At 48.1% G+C, this 12,126-nt stretch overlaps 1 protein-coding gene across 3 annotated transcripts in view; it reads right to left on the bottom strand.

Annotated features, from left to right (window-relative positions):
* SKA3 (spindle and kinetochore associated complex subunit 3) overlaps window positions 1-12,126 on the bottom strand; it is a 1,028,231-nt gene that overhangs the window by 639,721 nt on the left and 376,384 nt on the right. The gene's annotated exons all lie outside the window — the stretch shown is intronic.

Here is a 12,126-nt window from a genome sequence, read left to right as displayed (position 1 = left end):
GTAGAACAAGTTACTTTCTTACCTGGTAACGTTCTTTCAATGGGATGGTCCGACGACGTATTCCATATCTATGACAGGTAATGTCCACAGCTGTGCTGCTTTGGAAAATCTTTGGCGTCTGCGTCCATGAGCTGTCCCCGAGGACCTCCTCCGACGGCCGACGTCACCCGATGTGATAAGTAGGACGCACGACGCCCATAGCCTCAGTTATAGTTTTTCCCAGAAGGCGTGCCACCAGTTTACTGCCAGTCAGACACACAAGGCCTTGCGGAACGCAAGCTGCAATCGCAAAAGAAATTCTGCAGCGGGGAAGGCAGGGAGGGAGCGATATGGAATACGTCGGACCATCCCATCGAAAGAACGTTACCAGGTAATAAAGTAACTTGTTCTTCGAGGGGATTGGGTCCTCCGACGTATTCCAAATCTATGACAGACTCACAAAGCAGTACCAAGCAAGGAGGTGGGAAAGAATTTAGAATACAAATCTAGCATGCCCAATCAAATTGCGGAATAGAGAACTGCCTTGCCAAAGGCCAGATCTTGCCCTCTGATGGAATCGAGGGAATAGTGACGTACAAAAGTATGTACTGAAGCCCAGGTGGCTGCATCACAGATTTGACGAATAGGAACTCCCCTCTGCAGAGCAGTAGACACAGCCACTCCTCTGGTAGAATGGGCCTGCAAGCCAGCCGGAGGGTCCTTACCCGCCAAGCAGTAACACTCGGAGATAGCTAAAATAATCCAACGAGACAAAGTCTGTTTCGTCACAGCTTGTCCCAAACGCTTTCCAGCGTAACCAATGAAAAGTTGATCGTCCACTCTGACCCGGGACATGCGCGAAATATAAAAGCTCAACGCTCTCCGAGGATCAAGCCTATGGAGCCTCTCCTCTTCCTTACCAGGATGTGGAGGAGGATAGAACGCCGGAAGAAAAACCTTCTGGCTCAAATGAAATTCCAAAACCACCTTCGGAAGAAAAGAAGGACAAACTTTAAGGACAACCCTGTCCTTATGAAACACAGTGAAAGGTGGCTTAACTGTAAGTGCCTGTAACTCACTCACTCTGCGAGCGAAAGTAACCGCAACCAAAAACACAGTTTTCAGAGTCAACAGCCTCAAAGGGCAAGAATGCAAATGGAGCACCCATAAGAAACTTAAGAACAAGGTTCAAATCCCAACCTGGCACCAAAAAAGGTGACGGAGGGAACACATTAGTGAGCCCTTTCAAAAACTGTGAAATTAAAGGAATCTTAAAATAGGAACACTCTTCAGACGAGCGCTTAAATATAGACAGCGCTGCCAGGTAACCTTTAATGGTCCCCACTTGCAAGCCCCTGTGGGCCAAAGAAAGCAAAAAAGACAAAACCATGGGAATGTCACATTCAAAAGGATCCACATTCTGAACTCTGCACCAGTCGCAGAACTGTCTCCAACGGCAACGGTCCAGAGACTTTGTTGCCTGCTGCCTGGCCGAGAGCAACACCTCCATCACGTCTTCAGGGAGGCCCCAAATCCTTGCACCTCAACCTTTCAGAAGCCAAGCGTGACGATTGAGGGATCTGACCTATGGATGGAGAACCTGACCCCCCCCTCCCGCGAGAGCAGTTCGTCTTGGTAGGGAAGACGACGTGGAGGGCAGATGGACAAGTCTAGAAGGTCCGGGTACCACGTCCTCCGGGCCCACGCCGGAGCAATGAGGATCATCCGGGAACCGAACCTCCGTAACCTGCGCAGCACTTGCAGGATGACGGGGACTGGAGGAAACGTGTACAGCAGTGGGAACCACCACTCCACCACGAACGCGTCTCCTAAGGCTCCTTTTGGAGGAAATTCCCGCGAGCAAAACCTTTCGCACTTCCGGTTGACACTGGAGGCGAAGAGATCCACTTTAGGGGTCCCCCAAAAGGCGAAGATCTCCAGGAGAATCTCCTGAGCCAGCTCCCACTCCTGAGAGATCGTGCTCTGCCTGCTCAGAGCGTCCGCCGTCTCGTTGTCGTCTCCGGCCAGATGAACCGCCGAGATCGAAACTTCCTGCTGGATGGCCCAGAACACGAGCTGCATCACACCACCCTGCACAGCGGAAGTGACCCTGCCCCCCACTTTTTGTTGAGGTAGTGCATGGCCACCGTGTTGTCCGTTAGAATCAGGACACTCTTTCTGCGCACAGTCGGCAGAAAAGCCTTCAGGGCTAGCCCAACGGCCCTCGGCTCCAACAGATTGATATGGAGTCTGGACTCTGACGGAGACCAACGACCGCTGTCAACTGGTTGGCATGAGCTCCCCATCCCGTGAGGGATGCGTCCGTCACAATCGTCACCTCTGGCCAGGGCAGCCAAAATGGGGCCCCCCTTCATCAGATTGCCCTCAACGGCCCACCACAGAAGGTCCCGGGCTACCGAGGACGGCACCTGAACAGGGACCGACAGCCTGCCGGAGGACTGAGACCACTGGAGCTTGAGTGCCCACTGCAAAGATCTCATCCGCAGACGAGCCTCTGGCACCAGAAGAATGCAGGATGCCATGAGGCCGAATAAACTTGTGCACTATCTGCTGAATGTGAAGAGCCCTCACCTGAGGAGGAAAACACTGCCCCAGGGATGTGCGAGCACTGCTCCGAGGTACTGGAGCCGCTGCGTTGGTGTCAAATGGGACTTCTTTAAATTGAGGGAGAAGCCCAGCCTGTGAGGGGAGTGGCAGGTGACGGACAGATGATACAGGACTTGCTCGTGAGAGCTCCCCCTGATCAACCAATCGTCCAGTTAGGGGTAGGCGTGAATCCCCCCTTTCCTGAGATGCGCTGCCACCACCACCACCATGAGCTTGGTGAAAACCCTCAGGCGGAGGTCAATCCAAACGGCAGGACCCGAAACTGAAAGTGCGAGTCCCCAACCGCGAACCTCAGGAACGTCTTGTGCTTGGGATGGATCGGCACATGGAAGTAAGCATCCTTGAGGTCGAGAGACACCAACCAGTCCTGAAGTTGAAGGGCCTGGAGGACTTGAGAAAGAGTCACCATCTTGAACTTGTCCTTCCTGAGGAGTTTGTTCAAACCGCGCAATTCCATGATGGGTCTCAATCCCCCGTCTTTCTTCGATATCAAAAAATAAGGGGAATACCATGCCTTGTTCCTCTCCGCTACAGGCACCAGTTCTATGGCGCCTTTCTCCAGCAGGGCTTGAATTTCCTGCGCAAGGAGCGGATCCGGACTCTTCAAAGAGAGGCTCCCTGGTGGATTGCCGTGAGGCCTCTGCCGAAAAGGAAGACAGTAGCCGTGGGTTATGATCTCCAGAACCCACACATCCGAAGTAATGGCTTGCCACTCTACAAGATGCTGCGCCAACCTTCCCCCAACTGGCGAACCATGGGATATGGCCTCATGACTGAGTGGTAGCGGCTGCGGCGTTGCCCGAGGGCAAAGAGGCAGCTGCCCAAGCGGCCTTGGCACCTCGAGTACCTTTATTTCCACCTCTGGCACTCTTACAATGGCCTCTTTGACTGCTAGCTCCCCTCGCTTTACTGAAGGACGAGTAATAGCGAAAGGAACCTCCCCTCCATTGCTGTCCCCTAGGATGAAAAGGCGGAGGTTGGTGAACTGCAGCGCCCAACGACTTCGCTGCAGCTTTGGAGGTCTGCAACCTCTCAAGACTCTCGTCAGCCTTGCTGCCAAAAAGGTGTTCACCGTCAAAGGGCATGTTGAGGAGCCGGGACTGCACATCAGGAGCGAACCCAGACTTCCGCAACCACGCAAACCTGCGCATTACGGTGCTCGCCGCCATGGACCGGCTGACACAATCCGCCAAGTCCAAACCCGACTGAACGGCCTCACACATAGGATCCTTGCCATCCTGAACCATAGCAAGGAAACCATCCCGTTCGTCCCCTTCGGGAATATGTTCAGCCGCTAATGCAACACAGTTCCACAGACTGTGTGTGAAACGAGACAAGGCACATATGGAGTTGGCCGCCTGAAGCGCCATACCCCCAGAAGAAAACACTTTCTTCGCCCAGCCATCAAAACGTTGTCGTCCCTATCCGGAGGGATGGTAGGATACGACGCCTGCTTTGCCGAGGCCGTAGCCGCCTGCACCACCAAACTCTCCGGAGTGGGGTGCCTAGACAAGTAGCAGGGGTCGCTACTGGCTGGATGGTATTTTCGCGACAAAGACTTGCCCACTGCCGGGAGACTCTCCGGAGCAGTCCAAGCCGCCGCCACCCTTCTCTGCAGAGCCATATGAAAAGGCAAAACCGGGTCAGTGGGGGGACCGAGATCAAGGATGTCCGTGAGATCATCCTGAACGAACTCCCCTGGGGGAGCTGACCAACCCAAGTACTCGGTGACCCGAGACATAAGGCGCCGATGTGAAGAATCGGCATGAGAGCCAGGCTCCGGCCTACAAAACTCCACCTCCGGAGAGGTGTCCAGTCCACTGGCATCATGCAGCGACTGCCGCAGATCATCAAACTGGCTATGGCCGAGATAAGGTCATCTGGAACCGTAACCAGAACCAAGCCCCAATCAGAGCCTTCATCACCCTCTGAAGTGTACTCCAGGCGGGGAGAGGAAGACCTCTGTGGACCAAAGCAGTGCCTGACCTTAGCCATAGCCTTTCTAGGGGCAGACCCCGTGCCACGGGGCCCCTCCGACACCACCGCCTCGAAAGGCATCAAGACAGAAAAGGCGTCGACGTCGAGCGAATCGGCGTCGACGTCTGCTGCAGCGCCGCCAGCATCGGCGGCGTCGACACAGGCCTCGAAGCCGGAGCTCCGAGCGTGTCTCTCGACGACCTAGGCGCCGACGACCCCCTCGGAGGCGGAGCCTCGAGAGAAATCGTCGACGACCTCGGAGCCACATGCGTCGATGTCTTCTTCGAAGACGGCACAGGATCATGCGGTCTTTAGCGCGTCGAGGACTGGGACCTGGAACAGGCATGGCGAGAACGGCTACCCTTGTCCGAGCGGGACCTCTCCCGCGAGCCGTGCCGACCACCCGAGCCCAAAGGCATACGGACGGTGTCTCTCGACCGGTGGCACCGACCCCACTCGGAGGCGCGGACGGACCGGTGCCCTGCGATTCAAGAATCGCTAGCATCTGCTTCCCGAAGGAAGCCCATTCCTCCGGTGTCGCTTGCATGGAGGGATAAGCGACCCGCTGACGGGCGGGGTCCTCGGAAGAGGACGGGGAAGGCGACCTATGCCGGCGCTTTCGGGAATGCCTCGAAGAGGCAGAGGAGTGGCGAGACAGACTCCTGGAAGGAGACCCACTGGACTTCCGACGATGACGCGGAGAGTCACCCCTCGAGTCATCCGTCGAAAGCCCCGCAGACCTCGACTTCCGGGGCTTAGACACCCGGCCTACCGACAGCTTCTTCTTGCGTTCCGGCAAGGCCTTTGCCGTGTGCGACTGGCAGTCGACACAGTCGTCCGTATCGTGGGCCTCCCCGAGGCACTAGAGGCAGCTGTCGTGCGAGTCCGTGACCGACATCTTGGACCCACAGTCCCCGCAGTTCTTGAAGCCCGGACGCGGGTTTGAAGATTAGAAAGACATCGCCACAAACAGGTCTTCACACATACCGAACAGGTTCAACAGACCAACAATTGAAAACAGCAAACTCCAACGAGTCGAGGCGTACCGAGATTCACGAAGCGAACACGTTTTCGGAAAAAACGGAACTGAGGCTATGGGCGTCGTGCGTCCTACTTATCACATCGGGTGACGTCGGCCATCGGAGGAGGTCCTCGGGGACGGCGCATCGAAGTCATTGACGCAGGATGCAGACGCCAAAGATTTTCCGAAGCAGCACAGCTGTGGACATTACCTGTCATAGATATGGAGTACGTCGGAGGACCCAATCCCCTCGAATTAACATCGCTAAAATATCCAAGAGATCATGTCAAGTCCGGTTGTTTAAGTAACTAGTTCATCCAACATTTGCACAATTGCATGTGTTAAAAAGGTTTGACCCCGCAGACATACGGTTCCACAGGTCATTATTACTGCCAACATTGCACATTCCACCAATATATGCCAGAGGGTTTCTTGTTTTCCTGCAGAATTACACTGAGTGCAAATATCAGCAGCCCCGTCCTTTAGCTTTTTCTGTGCTTGTGTAATTTCCCCATTGATAAGAGGTTCAGTCTAAATGTAAAAAAATGTATTCTTGTAATTGAACACGGGAGTTGTTGAAAATCATTTGGTAAATGGCCAAGGTGTTTGTCAATTAGTGAAAAGGTAGGTGGTCATTTATATCCTCTTGTGCGTGAGATGGTAGTAATCCAATCCTTTTCTTTCAACTCTTTCTTCACACTCATTTGGTCAATTGTTAAATCAGAGCGTTCTTTATCTATTGCATCTAAAAGACTTATCAGCCACAGATGATATCTTGTTCAGGAGTGGTGAGGTTCTTACCATTAGGTAGTTTAAGAGATTCACATATAGGGTGTTTCTCTTGGACGTCAGGATATTTCTAACCAAAGATAGAACATTAGTTCAATTGGCGGGTCCTAACGATAGGAGGCCCAGTTTGAAGCGTTATGAGGCCATTGGGAGGGAGGAAGGCCATCCCAATACCCACTTCCATAGTCTGCCCTCCAGTCTCTCCCATGGAATATTGTATGCAACCAACTCTATTTCCATCCCATACATTATCTTTGGTATAACCTAACCAACATAAAAAAGAATCGGAGGTTTGATTGTAAATTTACATGATTTTCTTTGTAGTCTCCTCATTTGAGAGGCCAATTGGTCTACTTTCTTTTCAGTGTTATCAATGACAAGCGATCTTCTTGAGAGCCTACAGGTTAAATCCCAAGTAAATCACGCTATCCTTATTCTTACTTGTTTCTTTGATAGACAAGTTATAACTTCGAAATTTCTTTTTAATATTTTGAAACATAATGATGCGACTTGTTTTGGGATTAATTATCAGATCACTGGACTTTGCATATTCATTTAATGCTACTAATAGCCTCTGTAGACCTATGGGTGAGCCATCCATGAGTGCTACATCATCCGTGTATGGGAGCCCACTCACCTTAGGTCTAATCAAGGCAGCCTTTCCTAATGCGTTATTTAGGTCCGCCAGCTATAAATTGTACAAGCATGGGGCAAATGCACCACCCTGGCGGAGTCCTTTCGATGTGGGAAACCTACTTGTAAGCGATGCCCCAGAGTCCATTCGCACCTTCACAGACGCGCTTTCATGTATGTACTTCAAGATAGCCAGCAAAGATGCTGGAATGCCCTATTTTTTTAGCCTTCCCCAAATCAAGTCTCGATTTACTAGATCGAAAGCTTTGGAGAAGTCTATTAGGGCCACATACATTTGTTTAGGCAGTCCCTTCACCTTGCTCCCAGTTCTGTCTTTTATGATAGACAGAATAAGCCTGTTGAGTGTCGTAGATTGCCCCTTTCTAAAGCTACATTGATTCCCGGGTAGAATTTTATTTCCTTGGATCCACTTTCTAGTACTAATGCTGAGAGGATTTTAGTGTCGCAGTCGAAGAGGGCAATCGGCCGATCGTTGTTAAGATCAGACCGATTGCCCTTCTTAAATATTGGAACAATTATGGATTCCTTCCGGGAGCTGGATGTCACAGCTAATCTGAGAATGTCCCTGAACAAGTGCGTCAGAACCAAGGACCAAAGACCCAGATTTGACTTGTATGGTATTCGTAAATCCAATAGGTCTGGCTGCATTTGAGTTTGAAGATTTTATAATCAGTTGCCTGACCGCTATCTGTTCAAAATCAATGTTCCAAGGGCAATATTTACCTTCTCTCTTGCATGGTCTTGATAAGGTATGGCATATATTGGCCCAATGCAGCCGCCATTCACATGCCCCCTACTGAGTTACTTTGTAGTATAGTTTGGTTTATATTATCCAAGTTCATTTTGGACTAGAAGTTTCAGGTGTTGCTTTGCGTAAGCGCTGTCAGCATTTTTTCACTATCTTGCTGAAACACAAGTGTTTCTGGTTGTGAATCCAGTTTTTGTAACTTCTTACTAAATCTCTTTTTTTTTACCATAGGCTTCACTGTCAATCCATTGCCACCACAGTATTGCCGAGTCTGCCTTCTGCTTTTTCTTTCTGTTCCACATTACTTTGTTAAATACATGCACATGCATAACATGACTTTTTGTATTATTTTTTTTATAGCTTTTCACCTCCCCATATGAAGCCATTTAAAGATTTGCACCTTTCCAGCATACATTTTTTCCTGCCCATTGTCAACCAGGGCCTCCAATTTCTTTGTTAGATTTGCCCCACTGCGGCAATAATTTTTAAATCATTTACCGCCGCTGGTTACCACCAACCTCCGGAGTGGCTCCCTAGGTTGGGGTTTGGCATATAGAGCAAATGTGGCTTCTAGTATATTATGATCACTCAATTGTGTGGTAATTATCTCAAACCTATTGCACGGTTTATAAAATTAGGTGGGATAGTATTACATAATCAATGTTGGATGTTTTCCAAGTTGCCCTTTTTGTTAGGTTAACCCTCAGATTCCCCTTTGCTCCTAACAAGTCCCAGACCTCTTAAGAACTGTGCCCACGGCTCTTCCTAGTTTCCCCCTCTTCTTCGCCTATATATTTCATGTTGAAATCACATCACATGATTACATGCCGTTCCCCACTGAACCTCCAGTCCTTCAGGCACTCTTCTATGTGATTTATGAAGGCATTTACCCCCCCCCCCCTGCCTATCATTCCAGTATACATTAATAATCAGGATCTTCAGGTGATTCTGTTTATCCATTTGTTAATTTGCTGTGCTTGCAAGGATCCCAGGGATAGTCTTCGAGATGATCTTTATCGACTCAAATTTGGAACTTCTAAAACCACACAACAAGCCTCCTGATAGTCTACCCACACTAGTTTTAGCTGCCAATTGCTGCCTAATTTGCTATCCATCTATCCAAATTTGGTTTGTCAACCATGTCTCTTGCAGAACATCTTATTCTGCTTGTCATGTTTTAAAAAGCTATTGTGTCCTTTCGTGCTCCAAACTACTATCCTTAGGGGCTCTTCTGTCAGAGTTCATCTTCCCCTCACAGTTCCTTCATCAAATCACTTTTTAGGGATTCTAGTACCTCCCCCCAACTTCCCTGCATCTCTTGTATTGACAGATTTTGAAATGCATCTTTTAGTAGTTCAACGTGCAAGGCTCCCCTACTTCTTTATTCCTATTCCTATTACGCGGATGACACACAGGTCCTCATCACTCTCACAGGCAGCTATGAAGAAGATGTTGCAAAGTTTAATGAAATCTACCTAGAAATCCAAGCCTGGATGGCCACACACAGCCTTTGTCTCAATAACGATAAAACAGAACTGCTTATCGTAGGCTCCCAGGCTCGCCTCAACAAATTGGACCACAGGTACCAATCCTTTACCATCGATGGCAACATCATAAAAGTCTCCAAAGAGGTCAAAACACTAGGTGTGTACCTCGACTCCATCTTGTCACTAAAAAACAAATAAACGCCACCATTTCAACCAACACCTACACCAATAAATTGATCAATGCCTGCAGGCCCTTTCTATCCCCCTCAAGTTGCCTCACCCTATCCAGAGCACTGATTTTGTCTAAATTAGACTACTGCAACACACTCTACCTAGGCACCACCACTAAAAACCTGAACAGGCTCCAGATCCTTCAAAATAATGCATTAAAATGTGCCCTTAACATCCCGCGCAAGGCTCACATATCCACGGCTAGCAAAGAAGCCCATTGGCTCCCTATCCGAGACAGAATTAAGTTAAGAACACTTGTCATCACCCATAAGTGCCTGTCTCTCACTGCCCCACGCTACCTCTCAGACAAATTCTCCAGACACTGCTCCAATAGACCCACCAGAACCCCTTACCTGCACCAAATAAAGGTTCCTAACTACAACCTAAAAATAGCAGTATGTTCCAGCTTCCCAGTTCTCGCAGCACAATGCTGGAACGCTCTCCCTCCTGCAATCAGATCGGAAGCATCGTTCTGGCCATTCAGAGCCATGGTGAAATCATGGCTATCAGCTTAAACACCTAGTCTCTCACCTACACGTACGGCCAGCCGCTTCTCTCCACCATGTAGAAATGTTTATCCTACCTAATTCCTATTCAGGACCACTCTGTAACTCGGTCCTGACTTTACACTGTAATTTATCTTGCACCAGGTATTCCGCACACTCTGTTCTCTGTATGCAACTGTTCAGAGCCTGGACTAATTTATGCACCCTGCTTTTACTGCTGTATTAATGTGTTCGTGTAACGATATATAACTCTGTTGTGCACATGATTATGCGCCCAGCTACCTGAGGGTTCGGACGCGCTTTATAAATAAACAAACTAAACTATTACACTGGCCCTCCTGTCCTTTTGAGTCCAACCAATGCTCTCTCTTTTTTAGGAAATCTTTACAATCATTTCTTTGATAGACCGTACAGCCCAGATCTAATAGGGCTTTTCTTTCTTCAAATTTCTAAATGGATCTCTATAAGATCTGTCCTTTTTTTTGTATGGGAAGTTCACAAACTTGATGTCTTCAGAGAAAATTCTTTCTAATTCTGGATGGACCTGTAGCATTTTCAATACATTGCTACAATTCAATGTTATGTCTACATTAATGTTAGGTCTGAGTTCCATATACAGCTTAAATAATTCCAATTATTTCCTTGTCCACCCATCTGATTTTTCAATCAAGTTGTTATGTTTCCCAACATTCTTTATATTAAAAAGTTCCATTAGTCTCTCTTGATCTCTCCCCATTGATTCCTTAGCTTGTGTTTGTGTGGGTGGATTATTAGATCTTTCCCCTTCCCTGTCCGAGATCCTTCCTATTTCGTCTATGGAGTTAGACCTGTGCCCATTTCTTTTCTCAAGTTTGAGGGAACCTTTGCCACTTTGTTCCCCTTCACAGTTTTTTTTAAATAATGCCTCCCATCCCCCAATCTCCTCTTTCTTTCCTGAATGGGTATTGCCTTAGACGCTACTTCTTATAACTCTGTCAACTCTCGGAGGCCTGTAGGTTGAGATGGCTCTTCTTCACTGCCATCAACATCCTTTGTGGGGACGTTTTTAGCCGGCACACTGACCTCTTTCCTGGGTGTGGTCTGGCATGGCATATAATCAAAAATATGGACCTTGGTGATAAGGTTGGAAAAGCACAATTCACAATAATATTCAATACAAAATATCACAATATTAAGATAGCACATTTTTCCACAAAATAAATTATACATTTGATTCTTACCACCTTTCATACCCATACATTCTCTCACTAAACCAATGCAACAATTCAAAACAAAACACAGGAAGGACCACCTATCACTGGAACCCTTCTTGTGTTAACATACACAGATGGTTATTTACATTGCACCCCTTTTCTCCTATTGGTATGTATATATGTACAATAGGATAGCTTATTGACAGCGTCTACATATGTTTCGGTCAGCTAAACAAGGGCTTCAAATTGCAGCCAGGTGTAGTTCCGACCTTCTTCAGGACCAAACAATGAGGTGTCAATCTTCCCTCACAATCACAACATATTCCGGTGGAAATGTTTTCCAAAGTTCTCTCTACATAAAACACAAAACATGGTCTATTTACAATCCAACCTCTTTTCATTCAAAATGGCATATTTAAATTATGCTTGTAAATCTCTAATGATTACAAAACGTTAACACATACCTCCTTTACATGTTAAAGTGAGTGGCGCAAACTCAGGAGCTAATCCACAGTGCTCCAAGGGGATACTACCGCAGAACCTGTAGGTGACATAGGCCCAGAGTGAACTTCCTATTTTGCTCAAACTTCTAGCCTGTGTACTCCTAACAGTGGCAAGACTTACTTCTAATATTGTGTCACCACATCAATGTATACACCAGAGGACTCCTCTCTTTGCTATTCAGAACGCGGACCATCTCACGGATTGGAGTCAGCATTCACTAATCAGGTCCATGCACTCTCATTCGCGCAAGTTCAACTGAGGATATTGTTAAGTGCTGAGATTGACGGTGATGTTAGCTTAATATGCTCATCAGCCCATCTCAAAGTGTGGTGGAGAATTCTAGAGCCCCTCTTATCCATTTCATCGTCTGTCTCACCATGGGACTTTTTTATTTTTTATTTATTTGCAT

Source organism: Ambystoma mexicanum, chromosome 7q (genome assembly GCF_040938575.1).
Source record: "Ambystoma mexicanum isolate Mex_15411 chromosome 7q, UKY_AmexF1_1, whole genome shotgun sequence".
Classification (NCBI taxonomy): Eukaryota; Metazoa; Chordata; class Amphibia; order Caudata; family Ambystomatidae; genus Ambystoma; species Ambystoma mexicanum.
This window is presented reverse-complemented; position numbering and strand designations above follow the sequence as displayed.